We start from the raw sequence: 22,298 nt of genomic DNA on the forward strand, positions 1-22,298 counted from the left end.
TTTCCAATGAGGAAACGGACGAATTTGTGTCTTTTCGTTCACATAAAGTCAGAAAACAACAACACAGGAATCCAAATTAACATGTATTTATACTAAAGTAATACAAAAATGACTACAAAGATTTAGAAGTGAGTAGTTTTTCGAGATTTACAATTATACCGTATTTACAGTATAATTGTAAATCTCGAATAACCACTCACTTGCCGTGGCAGCGTTTCAGTTGTTGTGTGCCCCCTGGTGCAAACGCTGACCGGCGCCCCCGCTGCACATTTCCCTGGTCACAGCTCGGCGATGAGATATTCTCGCCCCCACCATTGCGCCACTTGCAGCCGACGGTGCCTGGAGTGGGGAGGTCGGTGGTCCTATGCCCAGTCTGTCTGGGTACCGACAGCGGGCGCGAATTGACCGCAGGGGTTCAGTGGCCGTGTCTTCCCTTCCACCGGACTATGCCTTCCAGTAGAGCTGCTCCTGGACTTGCTGACAGCCTGTAGATGTGTTCTCAGGGTCTGTCATGTGGCCTACAGGTACGTTGCCTATTGAGGCCGCCCTGTATATAGTTTGTTCATTATTGCATTGTGTTGTGGTGGTGCATGCATCTGGCCTGTACCCAACTATATATAGCATGTGTAAACAGCAGGACTGTGGCTCCATTATAGCTTGTGTAAACTGGAGCTCACTGACGATGTTCCCAGGTGATGGCACTCGAGTTGTTCTCGCTGCCTCGCTGTGTATATAGTTCCTTGGTCAACAGGTCTGTGGCCACTCTGGCTGTGTGCAATAGAGCAAGAGACCACTGCTGCTGTCCTCAGCGGTAAGCACTTGAGCGGGCTCTCGTGTTCCGCTGTGTTCATAGTTAATTTGTCTGCACAGTAGAGCTAATGTTAACCTGCGTTAGCTGGTCTAATCAGCACAGTGTTCCTGTATTCCGCGGGTGGCGCATGAGTTGGTTCCTGCGCTCCGTGTGTATATAGTTCATTTCTATGACATTTTAAGTTGTCAGCACAGTGGAACTCTCCACTCGGTATTGTTCAGTTGAGTTGGATGCTCCTGTGCTGTGCACAGGCGTCATGAATGTTCCTGCTGCCACGCAATATATATTGTTGTTCATTTGTACAACATTGTAGAGCTGGTGTGGCCTCGCTCCTAGCTGGGCTAGTGGAGCAAGCGGCCAATGCTCCCATGTTATGCAAAGAGTGCATGAATGGTTTCCTGCACACCGCAATGTTATGGTTTGATGGTCATGGTAGAGCCTGCTGTTGTCCTGCATTAGTTGCTCTAATAGGTGACAACTGCTCCCGTGTCACGTGGTGGTGCACGATTTGCTTCCTGCACCCCGCGATGTTTAGTTGTTATGACAGCACAGTGGAGCTGGGTGCTCTGTGCCATTCAATGAACGTGATTTCTCCTGATTTCACCATGAATGTTCCTGCTGCCGCGCTGTGTATACTGTTTTGTCCATCTTTGGCTATTCAGTTGACCAGCCAGCTGTGTGTTATTCAGTGGGTCTGTGGCCCCGCTCCTGCAGGATCAAGGGTTCACTGCCATGTTAATGCGCAGAGGGCGTACAAGTTGCTTGATTGCCCGCACCATATATTGTGCAAGAATATATACGGCCTCGCTCCTAGATGCTCTAGTAGAGCAGTCGGCCTTGCTATTGTAAGCAGAGGGTGTAAGAGTTGACCTCTGTAGCCCCGCTTTGTATATGCTGATTGCAGACCGTGACTGCGGTCCTCGCTCCTGGACAGCCCAGGTTGGCCCCAAGGGGCCTCTGTGGATCCTGTCTAGAGTTGTGTTGCCGAGGCCCGTAGCAGTCGCCTCGGGCAGGCTCCCTTATCAGCTCGCTGCATCCTCCCTTGCGACAGTTTTGTTATATAGTAACCCCTCCCCCTTGGGCAGTGCTTCCGACTTGAAAGATAATGATTAATAATGATAATGATTGCAGCATTAAGTCCCGCAAATACAAACAAAGTTCTCAAGCTTTTCAGACAAGCGATGGGCAGTTCATGAGGCTCTTCTTCCTGTTAACAATAGCAACATCCCACAGTGGTCCAGTAAACCAGTAAAGTCATCTCAATCCCACACAGACAACTTCACACTCGAGTCAATAACAGCTAAAGAAGCCGCATGAAGTCCCTGATATCATTCTCTGTCACTAAATGTTCATCAAACCCGTTCCATGTCTCTGGTACAGTCTCTGTCCATTTAAGTAATCCATGTAGGAGATGTGGGTGAATCTATTTTTATTGTCAAGTTATTATTATTTCTGCTTCCAATCTATTGAATTGAAACTCGTCATTACAATGATGTGTGTCTTGTGCAGGTGGGGCTTATTTTTTACAATAGACTTGATTTGGGACATTTGCTAATTGTTATGAGAGTTAAATAGATGGAGTGATATTAGCCCAGACATTTTCAAATAAGTGGGTTTAAAATTATATATTTTTTCACAGCCAAATTGAGTATAAAACTAACATAATATCCAGTCTCTGTTGAACTACATGAATGATCAATACAACTGAATCATTATTTTTTCAGCATTAAGAAACTTGTATCTAAATGCTAATATTTAGACGATTGATTGGTACCCCTGCATTTCACATGGTTTTATTAATATGTTCTCTCACTTTCAATTCACAAAGTTGATCAACGTATTAATAATGTATATATTAATATCAATAAAATATAACAATTTGAGGATTAATTAACTCAATGCCTGTGAGTTTATAAATGACACTCTTGCTCAGAGACACAACACAGTTTGACCTCACCATAATGAACAGCTAACCCACTGCCCAGCTCAGTAACTGACAGCAGAGCGACCCTGTTATCACAAAGTTAAACAAAAAACTAGGTCAGCAGATTCAGCTACTTCAGAAATGACAGAAGTGACTGTATTTTTGTATTAGTATTCCCTGCAATACTATTGCTCTAACCGTATAAACCTCATATTGCGCTCACTGACTCAACAGTCAGCTGAGAGGTTTAAATAGAGAAACAGTCAGAATGATGGGGTGATTCTCCTGGAGAGATGCATTACGTCATCGTCATGACATCGACAGACACGTGGACTGTTTTTACTGATCATTCATTTTGTTCTTGAACATTTAGTTTTTGTTTTTTAGAAGAAGAGCAAGAACAAGTTGCATGTTTTTAGGTAAAGACAATAGTCAGCTGTCAAATCTCATCTTGAAACCTGATTCTTTAGCATTGCAGAACATCGATCAGTCCTCCTAGGAATGCACCCAGGGGCAGCTGCCAAAGGGTTAAATCGTTTGCAACTGAAGAGTCAGTCAAAGCCACCCAATGCCAGAACAGTTAGTAATAAAGCAAGCATTGCTAAATAAGGAAAGTCTATATGAACTTGCAGCCCTCTTTACATTTTCTGACCTGTTAAGTTGAGTGTGTCAAGTTTACTGTGCATCCAAGGGGTAAAAGCACAAAATAAGTATTGCAAATTAGTAACAAATCCACATAGTACATGTACATGCTGGAAATTTCATATGGGAAACTGCAATTCCATAGTGTATAATTGGGTGAAATAATATAGTTTTGATTAAATAAACCGCATGATTACTGCAATACTGCAATTGCACAGTTTTGATGTGTGCGCAGTATACAGGCGGCAGTTTTATTACACATGCTCAGTGTTTGTGTATCGGTGTCTAGAGCGGCGCTCAGTTCTGCCGTATTCTCTCTAACAGACGCGCAACACAAAACAAGCGGCTGCTCATTTGACCGAAATGATCCACTTTGATACGACATTTATTATCTTGAGATATTCTTTTAAAACAACGTTAAAGGTCTATTTTAATAAACATGTATCTTGCTGTGTATGTAAAGCCTTTATTCAATCAAGCGGCTAAACTGAGCGATTGAACAAATTACCTATTAATAACTATATGTATTATACATTTGAAGGTTTCACATATATTACAATGTTTTAATAAGCAACATTGAGATCCGGAGTGAAGTTCACGGGCTTTCTTTAAATACGTCTTAAACTTATAGCTGCATTATTTCACTATAGTCAGTCTTTGGTTGATTATTATTTTGATACATGTGTTGTATGGGCAAATGCAAAATGTTACATTTCTTAAATATTCAGCATCATAGAATTAGCAGGGCAATATTCATCATGTCATTCGGTGCTCAATTAAATTTTATATTCTGCAAAAAAATTAAACACATTTGGGCTGGTCATAATTATAGGTACATTTGCTAAATCTAATAAAACAGTGCGCCTATCCTATGCTACAGGCCCTGCTGTGCCTGATTTTTGCTGCTGCTGTGTGTCCAGGTCACTGATCTCAGCTGCTGAGGAGATGAGTCTCTCTGGGGAGCCTGAGGCTCAGGATGGAGCCATGAGACCCGAGACCAAGAGGTGAGAGGAGATGCGAGGGGCAGAGGGTCTCTGAGTGTGTTCATGTCACTGAATATCTGGGAGAGTCTGTCTGTCTGTCAGCAGAATGTGTCCTTGTAAGAGATCTAGTCAGTGCTGGATCTTAATACGCACTGCTTTTATGAGTCTGTCTGTCTTCTGTGTATCAGGTTAGAATAAACTGGTCAGTAATAGTGTGTCCTAAACCAGCAACACACAGAGAACCTCCACACAGCATGACTATATAACACTGTATTAACTGCAGGGGAATACAACTGTATTGTGTGTAGTACATGTGTGTAGGCACTGTTGAAATCATTTGATTCAGTCTGAACCAGCCCCCCCCATACCTCCCTCAAAGGAAGAATAGAAACATGCAGGATGCTCACTCACAACAACTCCAAAAAAAAAAACTTGGCAATTTTGAATAAAGGTCTGTGCCCTCTTTAAAAATAAATCTTAACCTACATGGGATATTAATACTGTGAGGGATTTACAGGGGGCTCTTTGGGGGACACTTATTGATTTTGGGAAGATTACACATCACAAACAAAATTTGGGGTCTTCATAGTGGTTTCAATAATGCTCTGACCGTGGTATACCAGGGTGTTACAGCAGTAATTCTGTATCCACATGTCATTACACTGTAACATAACCAAAGCTGGAACTTTTAATAATTTGATAGGCACCACACATCACATTTCCACACATTGTATTATGGGATGAGTAAATTGGACTCTATAACATAAATCATCACACTTTAATTTTAAAACAAATACAACCTTTCAACCCTTAAATATAAATCTTTACATTGAACAAACGAGTAAATAACATAATGGTGGCCGATTTGTGTATCAACCACAGACAACAGAATTATGCAAATGTAGTCCTCACATGAACATGTGCCAAAAGTGTCCTAGGAATGGGTCCTTTCTTGTTTTAGTTCCTGAAATAGGGAGATGATAATTAAATGCAATGTCCTTTAACTGCTTCTATTTTAGCATCTTTAGACCTTTTATCTTGGCCAAGTGGCAGAGTTTGTTTTGACCATACATGAGAGGGTGACTAATAGGTGCTTTTACACTGCCTTTTCTGATCCAGATCAAATGCATCGGTACATTTGATCAGGATCAACTTTCAGCCACCACAGGGGTCTTCATATGCACACTAGCACTCAAGTCCAAACTTCATTATATACATTTATTACATTTAGTCCTTTAGAACAAACACTTGCATATTTTTTTTGTAAGTATACAAAAAAATAAAATTCTAACCTAAAATAAGTATCTTTTTGCAGCTGTAGCATTTTTATTAAAATACAATTTCACCACCCCCTCCTTATATTGCGGGTGTTGGGGTCCAATAAAACAAATTGCAATGTATCCAGGGCCTGTGATATAGTGAGGTAGAAAGAAAAAAGTCACAAATACTGTACAACCACCTTTATTTTTGTTGCAGGGCTCAGAATTTATAAACAGTGCAGCAATACAACTAGAAACAGAAATTAATTTGAATGATGCAGTATTGCTTTACAAATTAAAAACATGCAATCACTATACAGTTGTCAGGTTTCCCTCTTGGGAGTCGGGAACAGGGGACCCAAATGCAGTGCTGGATCGCAGGATGGTCGGACAGGCGTGGGTCGGGTACCGGCGGAACAGGGCAATGGAGGCTAAGCAGAGACGTGGTCGTGATCACGGGCGATGGTCGGAGGAACAGGGCTCGGATTCGCAGGCAGAGCTGACGAAACTTCGCCCTGAGTGAAGGCAGTGAGGGGTTTATAAAGGGGAGCAGGAACCAGGCTTGGGAGGTGCAGGGTGAATGGGAACAGAGGGATGGAACAGGAGTGCACATGGGTGACCGGAATGTTAATTGACAGAGTGAAGAAAGCAGGGAGAAGGCAGGGAAATGGTGGCCCCTAGTGGGATTAGAGAGGCAGCGCTAGGGGACCATGACAACAGTAGAGTAGGGCAAACGGTAAAAGTAACAAATTGCACAGGGCTCCAACACTACAAGTAACAATAATATAAGTGCTGTATATTACACCAAAAATAGGTACTAAAAATTGTATTGTACAGTTAGTGTACGTACAACTGGGAAAATAATCGGTTATTTTATATATACACCGATCAGCCATAACATTATGAGCACTGACAGGTGAAGTGAATAACACTGATAATCTCGTTATCATGGCACCTGTCAGTGGGTGGGATATATTAGGCAGCAAGTGAACATTTTGTCCTCAAAGTTGATGTGTTAGAAGCAGGAAAAATGGGCAAGCGTAAGGATCTGAGCGACTTTGACATGGGCCAAATTGTGATGGCTAGACGAGTGGATCAGAGCATCTCCAAAACTGCAGCTCTTGTGGGGTGTTCCTGGTCTGCAGTGGTCAGTACCTATCAAAAGTGGTCCAAGGAAGGAAAAGCGGTGAACCGGCGACAGGGTCATGGGCGGCCAAGGCTCATCGATGCACATGGGGAGCGAAGGCTGGCCCGTGTGGTCTGATCCAACAGACGAGCTACTGTAGCTCAAACTGCTGAAAAAGTGAATGGTGGTTCTGATAGAAAGGTGTCAGAACACACAGTGCATCGCAGTTTGTTGCGTATGGGGCTGCGTAGCCGCAGACCAGTCAGGGTGCCCATGCTGACCCCTGTCCACTGCCGAAAGCGCCTACAATGGGCACGTGAGCATCAGAACTGGACCACGGAGCAATGGAAGAAGGTGGCCTGGTCTGATGAATCACGAGTTCAAGGTGTTGACTTGGCCTCCAAATTCCCCAGATCTCAGTCCAATCGAGCATCTGTGGGATGTGCTGGACAAACAAGTCCGATCCATGGAGGCCCCACCTCGCAACTTACAGGACTTAAAGGATCTGCTGCTAACGTCTTGGTGCCAGATACCACAGCACACCTTCAGAGGTCTAGTGGAGTCCATGCCTCGACGGGTCAGGGCTGTTTTGGCAGCAAAAGGGGGACCTACACAATATTAGGCGGGTGGTCATAATGTTGTGGCTGATCGGTGTATATACTGTAGCAAACACCACTTTTCTCAGCACTCATGTGGTTCTACCACGCTGTGCAGAAATAACGGGAGGCACAGGATGCAATCCAAAAATAACTTTATTTGCGAACAGGCTTTTAAGGCTGGAACTGGACTTCACTGACTGACTGGTTCTCTCTCACTCCAACTCTAACTAACTCTAGATCTCTCGCGGGAACTAGGAGTGGCGGATCGATCCCAAAATATCGATATTACAGATACAACGTCTCATTTTTGAAGATCGATTCTAGCGTCAATAGGATTGATACCAGTTTCAGTTTCTCTCTCCTAGGTTGTACTCATTTCATCAAAGAGTAGAACTGTCACTCTGTGCAAACAACGTTCTGTTGTCGTGAACACATCATAAGTGCTTCTTTAGCTCCACGCTGTTGCTTGTGCATTCAAACAACGAACATACGTGTTGCGCATGCACAGCACGCCGCGGCGCACACCCTGACACCCGGCTCCAACCGCAAATCCAACACATAGGCCTATATTCATTGTGTGCATGAATGCCATGGCTAAACGAAAGAGCATCGTGTGGAGCTATTTGACAGCTGTAAATGAAAACATCAAGAACAGCGATGTATGTAGGAAGGTTGTTCGCTACTGTGGCAACACCACCAATTTGTTTAAACACATGAAAACTCATGAGAAAGAGAACTCTGAGCTGCAACAGAAAAGAAGGGAGGAGGGAAATGCCTCAGACAGACCCCCGACAAAGAGACAGAGTTCACTGGCAGAGTCTTTTCAGAGAGGCAAGCAATATCCAGGTATCTATAATAGTGAAATTAATATTTTAGTCAAATCAGATCTTCAGCATTGGTTAATGTTACACTAATGTTACATACATTAATTACTAACTGTAATTGGCCATCATTAGCTGTTACTTTAGCAGACTGATTAAATATAGACAATATTCAGACATGCAGATAATATATTCAGCCAGTTGAAACTTATCTAAATTACTTATTTTAATGGAATTTAAAAAAATATACCTCAAACCTGAAATATGGCTACATGTAGTCTGTCATAGGCTATACACCTAATTATTTTGTTATTTCATCTAGGTGATTTCCCAAGAGCTCTGGATATTACAAGAATCCTTGCAGAAATTATTATAAAGGATCATCAACCTCTCTCTGTGGGTTTTAGGAATTTTGTTAAGACACTTGATCCACGCTACAAGATTCCAAGTAGGAAAAGTTTAATGGAAGGGAAAGTAGCAGTAATGTATGAAGAATGCCGCTCAAAAGTGAAGAAATCTCTGGATGGTGCAAACAGTGTTGTACTCACAACAGACATGTGGACGGCAAGAGCCACATGCCACATGCCATGTTAGTGATGAGAACTGGCAAATGCAAGCATATGTCCTAGAAAGCTCTAGTTTTGCAGGACAACACAGTGTTGACAACATTTGCTCAGAATTAAAAAGAATCCCTGATGAATGGGGCATAACTGACAAAGTTCAGGCTGTAGTCACAGATAATGGTGCCAATATGGTTGCTGCAGTGCACAAAGCAGGTTGGGCACATTATCCATGTTTTGCACACACTACATTTAGTGGTAGAAGTCTCCATTGAGGCTCTTCCTGATTTACTTCACATCCAGCGGAGATGCAGTGCTCAGCAATGGCTCCTATGACTACCTCAAGCTTCCGTGCAGCGGCTGCTGCATCCCCACCTGCAGCAAAAGGTTTGACATTCAAGTGCTTGCATCCCAGCAGCATCGCATGACTGTCACTGATGTCGTCTTTGAAATCCGCCAGTTCTCAGAAGAGAAGGTAATTCCATGGGAACAAGACTAGGGCTGGGCGGTATACCGTAAAAAACTATATACCGGTATTCATTTAAGGACCGGTTTGGACTTTGGACTATACCTTCATATCGGTATTTTAACGTTTTCTATGCTAAATTGAATAATTTACTAATTACCATGTCATTCAGTCATAGCATTCAGCTACCAATAAACTCGATCGCGTATCCCACAACTTTTAGTTTTGAGTGGCCCAGCCAGAGCCCAGACTTGAACCCGATTGAACATCTCTGGAGAGATCTGAAAATGGCTGTGCACCGATGCTCCCCATCCAACCTGATGGAGCTTGAGAGGTCCTGCAAAGAAGAATGGGAGAAATTGCCCAAAAATAGGTGTGTCAAGCTTGTAGCATCATACTCAAAAAGACTTGAGGCTGTAATTGGTGGCAAAGGTGCTTCAACAAAGTATTGAGCAAAGGCTGTGAATACTTATGTACATGTGCTTTTTTTGTTTTTTATTTTTAATAAATTTGCAAAGATTTCAAACAAACTTCTTTCACGTTGTCATTATGGGGTATTGTTTGTAGAATTTTGAGGAAAATAATGAATTTTATCCATTTTGGAATAAGGCTGTAACATAACAAATTGTGGAAAAAGTTAAACGCTGTGAATGCTTTCCGGATGCACTGTATTATCTCCACTTTTTGTTTTTAACTATCTAGCTTGAGCCTTCCTTGACACACTCTTGCGACCCCCCTTGAGAGGTGCGCCCCACAGTTTGAGAACTGCTTGTCTACACCAAGCTACATTTGCCAAATCCCATTTGCTGATTTTAACTTACTAGCTAATTTGATCATTGATGCTGCAGAACAAGATAGCAGTATAGCATAGATAAAAAAAAAAAAAAAAGTTGAACAATCCTCTTACAGATCCTATTCAATGTAAAACTCGCAAATATACAGTCACCATGTTATAATAAAAAGCTATGTGGTAGCAGGTAAGGTGAACTTGGACTGTGAATTTAACTAACCAAAAAAAAAAAAAAAAAAAACATACGGCCAGCCATGTGGTTTAGCTACACATTTAATGTCATCATACTTTAGCTACTAAGCTACTATATACAGCAATAAAAACTAAATATAGCTATTAAACTACTTTTTTCTTGTGCTTGTTTTTCTTCAGTTTTTTTATTCTTACACTTCTTTTGCAGCAGATTGGTATGTGATTGGTCTTTTTTCAGACGTTATAATGGTCACTTCCCAATCCTAGAAGATTTTTTTTTTTTCTGCCACACCCAAACCGCATAAATTATGATGTGTGATTCCATGATGCCCCTGGTCACAACTTGCTCATAAACAAGCTGTAAATTATTTGAAAACTGATAAGTGATCATTTATGAAAATCAGTTATAGAACATGAATGAATAGATCTTTGATCAGCTGCTTATGCCTAGAAACGGTTCTGGCTCTGAGCAACAAAGCTGCCGTAAGGGCTGGAGGTTAAATGCTGTGCTGTGTCCTTATGTGTTCACAGGCTCAGACTGGAGCCAGCAGTGTCTCTGGCACCCAGCAGTCTGTCTATGAAGAGCGACCGGTCAATGGAGCGGCCCAGCGTGTTCAGAGGAGTTCTTCCCTCTGACCCAAGGTGAGGTTATTACTTCATATGGTGTCTGTATTTCGTGAGCAGGGGTGGGCAAACCCCAGCCCACGGGCCACATCCGGCCTGCGAGCCCCGTTAGTGTTGTAACAATTAGGCCTATTTCAGTATGTGTTTACAGACAAATGTAAAGTATAAGTAATGTCCAGTCCAGTGCTGCTCCACTAATCATTTAAGTTTCTCACCTTTGTAGAGAACAGCGACATGCACAATCAGTAAGTGTAGCTGGTGATTATATCTTCCCTCCCAAAAAAAGTCAAAAACATGTCAAAAGCCTGAGTTCAGTATTTGTAGTTGCAAAACTAATTAAAATCTAAATTTTATGTCGTAGCCAGTTGGGTCTCATGTTCCCATCAGTTTCTACTCTATAGCCCAATTTCTCGTACTCTTTCTTCCTTCACAGTTTCACACATTGTTTTGATTATTTCATTATGTGGCCTATATTGTGCGAGGCGCACTTAGCATTGCCTGGTGTGGTTTGCTACACTTTTGCTAGTTCTGGATCTTTTCTTTAAAGTGTATTCAAATAAACCCAGGAAAACTCCACTAGAATTGTCTGCAATGTTAACAGAATAGTCACTGCCTCTGAATGGCAGTTTGTGTACTGCGAGGAATTCAATACTGTCAGTAATATCAGGCAATATCAGGCATATAGTAAGTCTCAAGCTGACCGGTATTCACAAGAGTGGATACAGAGTTTCCCAGAGTGCCTCCAAGCAGCCATACAGTGTACATGTCCCTTACTTAATGCATGTTTATTTAAAGGGATACTGCACCCCAGTTTTTTTTTTTTTAACTTAATTCTGTTAGCTGTATATATTTCATACATACTACTAGGCATCTGACCCAGGATATGTTGCATTTTAAAGAAATGCACAATGTTTTTTCCGTATACGCAGCGCCATTTCGACAGTGCTGCTGGGTTTCAAATCGAGGTTATGTAAATAACGTGACAAAGTTGCGGCCCAAGTACAAAGCACTTTTGTTGCCACACCAGACTTACAAAGCACTACCATTTGAATAAGAGAGCTGTATTATTATTGTTGATCGAAGCAACTAGAAAATGGATCTCCAAGGACATCAGCTCGAGCCAGAGTATACAGGGAAAGAAATCGAAGCAAGGTCGAGGGATGAAACTGGGGAAATGGATAATGAGCAACTTCCAACCGGCTCGCATTCTGAAGAGGAAAATGAAGATCAACTTGACAGATCTAAATATTTGGTGCGACTGCTGATCCTGTCAACTCATGCCAAGAGCCACAGAATGTCAGTGTTGTCATGAATTGTGTGGAACACACCAATATTTAGATGAAGAGTCAGGATGCCGATGTATCACGCTTCATGCTTCATCCAGACTTCCCAGCCATCTGTCTCAATAGAAGTGTGCTCAGAATCTTGGCCCATCAGTAATTTTGAATGCACATCAAGGTGTGCCTGTAATGATTGTTAAATTTGATTATTGTTTGAAGGGCTGCAGGTGGGAGGGGGGAATGATATAGACCTGCAAAAACAGGAAAAGAAGGAGAGCCACGGGGAAAACCAGAAAAGCTCTGTATTGCTTGCATCGGGGGCGTTTAAATATTTTGCGTGAGTAACTTGCCTGCTATGCTCTCCTATGCCTGATTAGTCCTTAGCTTAGTCCTCTCTTACCTGCCAAATAACTATCATGTCCTGATAGTACTAACTGTTTTAATCTTTGTAGATAGCGTTTTAAAGATCCTACATAAGAAACTATTTAGCCTGGGTGGTGTTTAATACACATTCAAGGGGGAGGGGATTTATCTAGGATTTGGGTTTTATATTTTTGTATTATTGATTTGGTGAATTCTTATTATGTCATGTATTTTATCATAAGATTTTATATTCTCTGCAGTTCTTATTTCTATATTTATTGTGTGTTCGCATTTGAATGTGAATATTGAAGCACCATAAGAAATAAAGAAATAGTAAAGAAATTAAAATAGTTTGGACTTTTATTGTTTGTTGTGTGTGTAGTTTTATCCACTCCCAGAATAACTAAACCAGACCTCCCTGGTATATTAAAGGTGGTGGCAACTTTATGCTACTTGAACCCTTGTCGCCAACATAAATATGCAATGTTGTGTAGAATCACAGAAAGAAATGCGTTGAATAGTCTGATCTAGCAACAATCACTTCTCATCTTGCAGGTAAAATTCAAATTCAAGTTAAATTAAATATAGGCCTATTTGTTGTTACCACCATAAATGTATTCATGACTTAATTTACTTCATAGCCGATACCGAAAAGTCAATAATGTTAATGTCCAAAAAGCCATACAGTGTGTCGTGTGTAACACAGATGGTGAATGCCGTTGCCCCAGCAGCTGTCAGTGTCAGACAAACACCCAGTCTCACTGCACTGTGGTCCGCACTGATGTCACTGATCTGCTATTATCTCACTATCATCTCGGGGGAGATTGTCTGTTGAGAGAAAATGGCGGCCACCTTTGTGTTTTGTAAGTCATGGTTTTCCTATATATATTCACTTCCGACTATTTTCGACATTGCCGTATTTAAAACAGTATATACATCTAACATAATCAAGATACAAGAAACCTTTATTGGATCTAATCACAATATCCGTTAACCTTAAAAGCAAGATCAAAATTTCCTGTTAAAGATCCACATTTTCTGCACGGAAAGCAAAACTTAATCTGATTTAATGGAGTAACCATTCCCTATTGTTATACCAAGCCTGGTTGAGCAGGGTTTTCTGTGCCTAAGTCACCTGGGGCAGTTGCCGCTGCCGGGTGCCTGCAAGTTGTTTGAGCTGAAGGATTTTAATCAGAATGACTGTTAACTTCCTCAACACTGCTGGTCTCTGATACAGTTTTATGATGGCAGCATCAGACTTGTGTTCATTTATCAACTTTCTTATATCCATAACTCTAGATGATATGAGTGCTACTCAAAATATTTACTGTTTCCTGTGAAATGTTCACTTCTCACATAAGACCCGCCACCTGCTCGAGTTTTTCCGGTGTGCCTCAGCATGTAGTACAGCGATTACGTAAAATGTATGTAGGGATACAGAAGGGGTAACTGAGGGGCGGACTCTTTGGTCTTTGTCTGTAAGTAACATAAAATAAATACCAACAACTAAAAAACACAATGTTCTATAAATTATATAGCATTCATTGTTTATCAAAGCAGAGAATAATCAAACAGGGTGGGCACCAGCTTCGCTGTGGACAGGCATTGTCCCCGGTGCCCCCCTGCAGCACCAGCCCTGGATTGATTTAATGATCCCTGCCCGATGCTCAAACTATTTTTGCCTTAAAGTGTTTTGGTCATTGCCACAATCAAATGGAGCAACACTGATTACAGTAATCCATTGCCAACCGTGGGTTTCTCTAACACGGTTTTGAGTTTCCGCATAAATTTATTTTAGACCTTTTTTGCTTCCAAGGAGTAGCAGTGTATAAGTAAAATATCAGCTTCTATAATTTTAGTAACATTTAAAATGTAAAATAATTCGTTTAATCACAATCTTGGCCACTGTAAATATCCCAAAGTAGAGCTCTTCTGTCATCCAGGATGTGACATTTCAACACTTACAAAAATTACATCTAAAGAGGATTTGTCTTCCCTGCAGCAGCTACACTCAGTGGTACTGTGACCGTGTGACCCCATGTCCGCTGGGACACTTTTAGAAGGGATGGGATATTTAAGTAGCCTTTAAAAGGAAAGACATTTAGATTTTAATCATTAACATTAACATTTTAAACAGCTATGCCAGGCATGGACACGTGGCCTGTGATCTGTGCACTGAGAGGAAGAGCAGAGCTGTGAAATCCTGTCTGACCTGCGCTGCCTCCTACTGTGAGACACACGTGCGGCAGCACTACACAGCGCCAGCCCTGCAGACACACAGACTGGAGGACACGACTGCAGACCTGGAGCCCAGACTGTGCCAGCAGCACCGCAGAGCTCTGGAGGTGTTCTGTCTCACTGACCAGAGCTGGATCTGCAGCCTGTGTGCAGAGCAGGAGCACAACGGCCATGATGTGGTCTGTGCCAAGACAGAGCAGGATGAGGAGCAGGTGAGAGGCGACAGACATTCTTCTACGGTATATTGATATTAAAAATCTGTTACCGGCACAGTCATAGGAATGTTCAAAGTAGTAAAACAATGAACCAGAAAAAGTGTGGACTGTAATGTTGGTTTTAGCTTTAATTTGAGTGAATTCACACCCTGAATCTGGTTTGGACTGCAAAGCAAAGAATATACAAGAAAGCAAATAAAGGGTGTGCCTTTCATGTATTTTTTGTGTCACTAATAATTTTGATGTGAGAAATATATTGGGTATAATGGATAATATTAGATTACTTATAAGTCCTGTCTCACATTTCCATTGCACGTTCATGACCCAGAATCCTATTAGAGGGAGAGCTGCATTTAAGAATCTGGTAACAAACCCTGCTCCAGGCTGCAAAGGACCCTGCCTGAGCAAACGACTACAAAGTCATTACTCTGGATCATCTGCACATGCAAAGTTAAAATGTAAAGGAGGAAGAAGAAAGGGTGATAGAATCCATAGCTACATATATTGTTTTTTGTTATTATTTTAATATATTGCTATATGGATTTTCATTGTATTGACAGTAATATTAAATATGAAAATAAAAATTATCCTTCATTTCAATTATTTGCCATCTCTACAGCCAAATATGTCTGGAGTTTTATGTGCCCAAATTAGAGTTTAAAATCTATCCATGATCTTCTTACAGCTGTAAATTCACATTATTATTATTATTATTATTATTATTATTATTATTATTATTATTATTATTATTATTATTATTATTATTGTTAGTAGAAGTACATGTGGTATTAAAATAAATAGAGGAGACCCATGGGCCAGCACGTCGAACCCCAGCAGTCTGGTGTGGTTTTGGACAGAGAACCATATTTACAGCACCAGCAGTGGATGGAGACGCCATTCCACACTCTGGACAGGAGGTGCGCCACGCCTGGGTGGACTGCTCTGAGACAGTGGGGTCCAGGCTGTGCCCAGAGGAGAGGGCAATTGAGCATTGGAGACGGGCACAGCACAGCAGCTGGTCTTGGCCTGCTGAAACATGTTGAGTTGGTTTAATTAATAGGAATTGATATAAACTCCTCTTCCTGATCTCTGACCCTTCAGAGTCTGGCCAGTTCTAGAAGGCAATTAAAAGCATTTGAATATGTTCTAAACCCACGGGGGGTGGGGATATGGATATTGTGATAAGGCTATCAGTCAGAAGATAGTGGTTACAGACAGTTAGGCGTCAGCATGACATATTCTCACACAATCAAATATACAATTGTGTTCTGGAAGGTGTCAATCGCCTCCATTGCATCTCACCATCAATGTGGACAGAAGGTCATAAATCCAATGACAGCTACCTGATGGGCAGCCAGTCAGCAGGCGATGTGTCCCAATGATCGGCAGAAAGAGGGTCAGAGTCAGGGGTTTGCCTGGGTGACACTCACGACGGCCTCTAGAGGTAGCTTTGTTAGACAATTGTGTTCAATTTTTCATATCACCCTTTCTGAAAATAAGACATTATTCATTCAAACTGCTGACCTTGATGCCTCAAGTGCACTGATAATGATCCTTAAAGACATTTAAACCAGTATTAAATATAAAATTAATGTTTACTTGTATTTACTTAAATGTAATGTTCTGCCTTCTTTTCTCTAGGAGCATTTTCAATATTTTCTCAAACCTTTATCTCCTCTGCTGTAAGGCTCACACACTGTTGCTCTAGGCCTGAGCACCAGCTTGTGTGTGTAATTACAATTATTCATGTTTAAAAAATGACTGATTACATTATTTTGTGCCATTTCTGATAGTATGCAAGGTAATAATTATTCTGTATTTACCTCAGTGACATGTTTTTCCCAAAGCCCTAGTCTGTGGGTATGAAAGGCTGTGCCCAGTCATTCAGGGGTGGCATAGAACAAGGAATGGTATTTTAATCTTCTGAGTTCATACTCTGCTGAATTGTCTTTGTAACGTATTATTCAAAGAAGTAGTGATTCTTTATGTAGTGGCTTTGCCATTTAGGTTGTTTGGACCAATATTGTCCAGTATTTGTGCATTTCCCACCTTCAGTTTTATCTAAGGGATGCCTTGAATGTAGATACATTTATAGTTTGTTTGATACCTTTGATAGTTTTATGTTACTGGGCTGGGCGATATCTCTATATTTGTAGAAGTTTGAGCGATACACAGTGTATGTCTCGATATTTCTTGTTTTTCTCCAAACAAGCTACAAAATAAGACCAAAGACATTGAAACAACAAGTCTTTCTAAAATCATGAAATATGCAAAACTAACAAATACCACATGCCAAACTGGCATGGTAAATGTATATATATTTACCTGACTTACATTAACACCTGAGTATATTAAATTTAAAAAAAAATAGATAAATGCATGTAGTATTCTTGTAAAATCAATGCGCAAAATATAAAATGCTTGCTGTCAAACTACATTTTGACAAAAAAGCATGGATTACACGCAAGCCTGCAGAATAGACTTCATGAAGCCGCAGAAAGCAACCCATTACAGTGCATGTGTTGCGTGATTACTATTACTTGTGTTGCTGTTGTTATGTAATATGCACACACACACTGTATTTACTATCACATAACAACAAGACAAGTAAGTAATCACGAAAAACATGCGCTGTAAAATAAGATTTGTATTATTATTTTACTTGAGTCAGTTTTAAACTACATGGGCTACAAGCATACACATAAAATGCTGTATAGCTAGACTTACTTTACTAACATCTCTTGAGGTGGAAGGCTCAGCAGAGGCTGAAGTTGCAGTCGTGGGAGGGACCATGTCCTGCTAAAGTACATGGAGGATATGGTTTTAGTATGTGGCCAAATCAATTCAGACTCATTGTTAAAGAATAGTACCTCTAGAGGCCTCTCAGAACATGCAGAGATTGTGTCCTCATCATGCTCATCCTACAACACAACAAGGTTTTTATTGTACACCTCTGCCATCCACATCTTACACAACTCCACATTTATCTCAGTTTCATATACTGCAGAAATTACTTACAGGACTTTCAATGAGCCCTGGCTCCAGCAGATTAATGGTGCTGTCAGTCACTACCGGAAGATGATGATGAATATGAAGACGAGGATGAGCAATTGCTAATAAATGTGATCAGCTTACCGTTTACATAGGCGCTTGTGTCATGGGGCAGATGGCTCAGATGAGCTACCCCCAGCAATGTCACCCATTATTGGCCTGCCTGTACTATGATCTAGGGCTGGGCGATATGGCCAAAAATGTTATCACGATAAAACGTTTAATATCAGTCGTTATCGATAATTATCACGATAAATGTCCAATCATTATTTCTTTCAAGTTTTAAGGTTGATTTTTGCTCCTGAGTGAAAGTTGAAGAAACTAGACAGTTAATTGTGTTTTTAAACTATTCTTTATGGTCAGAACATGAGAAACACTTGCCAAACAGTGGATCATTTCACAAATCTGAGGTAGAACATTCAAAATAATTATAATGATAAAATATTTTTTCAAAATAAAAATATGCATGAGTAAAATTAAGTAAAATCCCTTTTCGGTTATTTTCCCTCAACAAAATAAATACCTGCAGTCTGATGTATAAGAGCCCCGTGGAGACAATCAGCATGAAAGCGAACACGATTCAGTTAACGTGTTCCCATTTACAAGTTAAAATAATTAATAAATAAATACAGCACATCTGGGTTTCCCTCTAAAACATTAAGGACTGGTTCAGGGGCGTTGCTAGACTTCAGGTTTTAGGGGGGCTACAGCCCCGAATGTTTTATGAATGAATGTTTTGTCCGGTAAGAGCGGGGGGGCTGATGGTGTTTTCTCTCACACATTCAAAAACATTACGTTATTTTTGTCGAGATATTAAAATTATTTTCGGGGCTACACTCAAAAGCTGCAGCCCTGGTAAATATGGCTGGCCACGCCGCTGGACTGGTTTATAAATGCGGCCCATAAATGCCATGACTGAGACGCGCACACTTCAGTTCAATTAAACCTGCTATATTGTAGCTGGGTGATTAATCATGAAATGTGTATTTTGTTTCAACTGTAGCTTGCCCTGGTTAAGGACGTCTCCTAAGTAAATTAAAATAATACCGTCAAAAGTGTCGTTTGCAGGTACACATCTGTACTAGTAAGATTAATAAGTTAAGGGAGTCAAGTTGTGCCGTTTAAAATACATATCTAGCACATATCTTGATGATGATTGCAATAAAAACTATAATAATAAATTGCAAATATTTTATTGTTGCACATGGAGATGTTGTCTTACAGTAACGTAATGCGTGTCTGAATATAATGTTGTCTCTACACGTTTAGTTCTTCTTAATATCTCTTAACAGAAACGTGTATTTATTGCGCTGTTTACAATCATGTAAATCATAAAGAATAAAATAGACACACAAGTCGTCTCCACATCAGGCTCTATCGCTCGTAGTGTTTCCTGTCTGTTTAAAACGAAACAAACCAAACCCACAGTCGCTGCTCCTCCACAACAAATGATCTTTGCTCCTCCACAACAAATGGCAGGTGTATTTTGGTGATTATTTATTACCATATTTATATTTCATCTCAGGTAAATTTGTATATTAATTCCTTACATGTAGTCTATAGTAAAATGTATCTGGTATCTGTTTAAGTTTTATTATTGTTAATATTGGTATATGTGATAATGGTTTGGCTTGGGGGAGGAGACACACCTGAACAGCTATTAAGCTCTCAGAAGAGTGGGATTGGTGATTGGAGGTAGTAACAGACCTCTTGTAATATGACCAGTGTTGGCTAGTTTCAGGGCATTCCCCCATTTTCATGTGTCTTGAGTTTGGTGGAGGTAATTTTGTGTGTGTTTTGTTTGTTGTTTTCGTTTCTCAATAAATGTTTTGTTCTTTTTGCAATACCATCTTGCATCAGTGCCTCATTGCCTAATATGTGCCACAAAGCACTTCTCTATAGTCTCTGTTTGGACACTTATTTAATCTACTGATGTTATTGCAAATCGGTGACCTTAATTATTTATTTAAGATTTTTACTGCATTTTTATAGAATGTCTTATTTATTTTGATGTTTTAATCAGATCTTAAACTATTTAAATATTAAACATCATACAATCAATATTTAAACATACTAAAAACAATTATTGGATTTGTGTTTGATACTTCTTTTGCCTTATTTTTTATCAGATCGATCCCTGGAAACAGTCCAAGTGAAACATAAATCCATCCTGAAGAAGAGGTTTGAATGCATCTTTGAAGGTGTAGCTGAGCCAGGGAAGCGCACCCTCCTCAATAGTATTTACACAGAGCTCTTCATCACAGAGGGCGACAGTGGAGAGGTCAATAATGAACGCGAGGTGAGGCAGATTGAGATGACAACCAAGAAGAAACACACACAAGAGACTCCAATCAAATGCAATGACATTTGTAAACCCTTACCTGGGCAAGAGAAACCTTTCAGAACTGTGTTGCATTGGTAAAACAGTGTCTGTGCAAAAGTTCATCCTTGACTGGGCAACTGGAGAAGCAAATCAAGATATTCATTTTATATTCATTCTTCCTTTTCGTGAGCTGAATTTGATGCAAGTGCAAAATTACAATCTGCTTGAACTTCTTCACCTCTACCACCCTGAACTGAGAGAGGTTGGAAATATTGAGTCTGGTGATTATAAAATATTGCTGATCTTTGATGGTCTTGATGAAAGTAAACTTTCCTTGGATTTCCAGAACAATCAGATGTGCCATGATGTGACTCAGTCAATGTCTGTGGATGAGTTGCTGACAAACCTCATCAGGGGAAATCTGCTTCCCTTTGCTCTCCTCTGGATAACTTCCTGGCCAGCAGCGGCCAGTCAGATCCCTGCCGAGTGCGTCCACCAGGTGATGGAGGTACGAGGGTTCAATGATGAGCAGAAAGAGGAGTACTTTAGGAAGAGAGTCAGTGATCAGAGCCTGGCCAGTGCCATTATCACACACATCAAGTCATTAAGGAGCCTCCACATCATGTGCCACATACCCGTCTTCTGCTGGATTTCAGCCACTGTTCTGGAGCGAATGTTGGGAGAGGCGAGCGGTGGAGTCGTCCCAACTACTCTGACTGGAATGTACACACACTTCCTGCTCATTCTGACAAATATCAAGATGCAGAAGTATCTTCATGACAATGAGACAAATACAAAAAATCTATTAAAGTCATAGATGGAAAATATTCTGAAACTGGGGCAGCTGGCCTTCAAACACCTGAAAAATGGCAATCTAATTTTTTATGAAGAAGATTTAAGTGAATGTGGCATCAATGTCAGTCAAGCTTTAGTGTACTCTGGGGTCTGCACAGAGATATTTAAAGAAGAATCTGCAATATTTAAACAAAAGGTGTATTGCTTTGTGCATCTGAGCATTCAGGAATATCTTGCTGCTTTGCATGTCTTTTTTTCATATAAGAATTACAATGTGAATCCATTTAAAATGACACACAAAAATGAAGAAACGCTGTCAGACTTGTACAAGAGTGCAGTGGATCAGGCTTTACAGAGCAAGAATGGACACCTGGATCTTTTCCTCCGCTTCCTTCTCGGCATCTCAATAGACTCCAATCACACTCTCTTACGAGGCCTCCTGACAGAGACCAACGGCAACTCACACAGAGGACTACTGACACAGACAGACAGCAGCTCACACAGTGGTCAGGGAACTGTTAATTACATTAAGAAGATGATTAAGAAGGATCCCTCTCCATAGAGATGCATCAATCTGTTCCACTGTTTAAATTAACTGAATGATAATTCTCTAGTGGAGGAAATCAAGAGCTTCCTGAGCTCAGGAAGTCATTCAGGAAGAAAGCTCTCATCTGAACAGTGGTCAGCACTGGCGTTTGTGCTGCTGACGTCAGGAGAGTCGTTAGATGAGTTTGACTTGAGTAAATACAGCGGATCACAAGAAGGCTGTGTGAAGCTGCTGCCAGTCATCAGGAATTCGAGAAGAGCTCTGTAAGTGTTGGTTTGAATGAGTTGTAACCTCACAAATTGCTTTAACTCAGCTGAAATATGTTTTCACTATCTAAACAAAACTGAGACTACAAACTCATCTGTACAATCAGCAGGGTTTGTGTTCTGGTATAATCCTGTAATAGAGGTTACTTTCACAATCCAGACCAATGTTTTCATAGCAGAGGTCTTTGAGAGTGTGCTGGGTTCTGAAGTAAATTAGCATTTGTTTTGAAAAGGGCTGGAAGTGGATGCACTTTGGGTTGCCCACCACTGTCCTAATGCAACATAGTTTTGGGGGCTGTTGGGGTCTAACTTTGGAATTGGAATTGATATTTTGAAATGAATTAAATTGATCAGTTCATAATCATGGTAGAAACAATACATGATGTATTATTGGAAATTATCAGCAAGAAGAAAATAGGGGCA

At 40.7% G+C, this 22,298-nt stretch overlaps 1 protein-coding gene and 1 pseudogene across 1 annotated transcript in view; both read left to right on the plus strand.

The window, feature by feature from the left end:
• Window positions 1-22,298, plus strand: part of LOC136714083 (ribonuclease inhibitor) — a 73,819-nt gene that overhangs the window by 40,426 nt on the left and 11,095 nt on the right. The gene's annotated exons all lie outside the window — the stretch shown is intronic.
• Window positions 365-21,876, plus strand: LOC136714071 (NLR family CARD domain-containing protein 3-like; annotated as a pseudogene).

Source organism: Amia ocellicauda, chromosome 18 (assembly GCF_036373705.1).
Source record: "Amia ocellicauda isolate fAmiCal2 chromosome 18, fAmiCal2.hap1, whole genome shotgun sequence".
Taxonomy (NCBI): domain Eukaryota; kingdom Metazoa; phylum Chordata; class Actinopteri; order Amiiformes; family Amiidae; genus Amia; species Amia ocellicauda.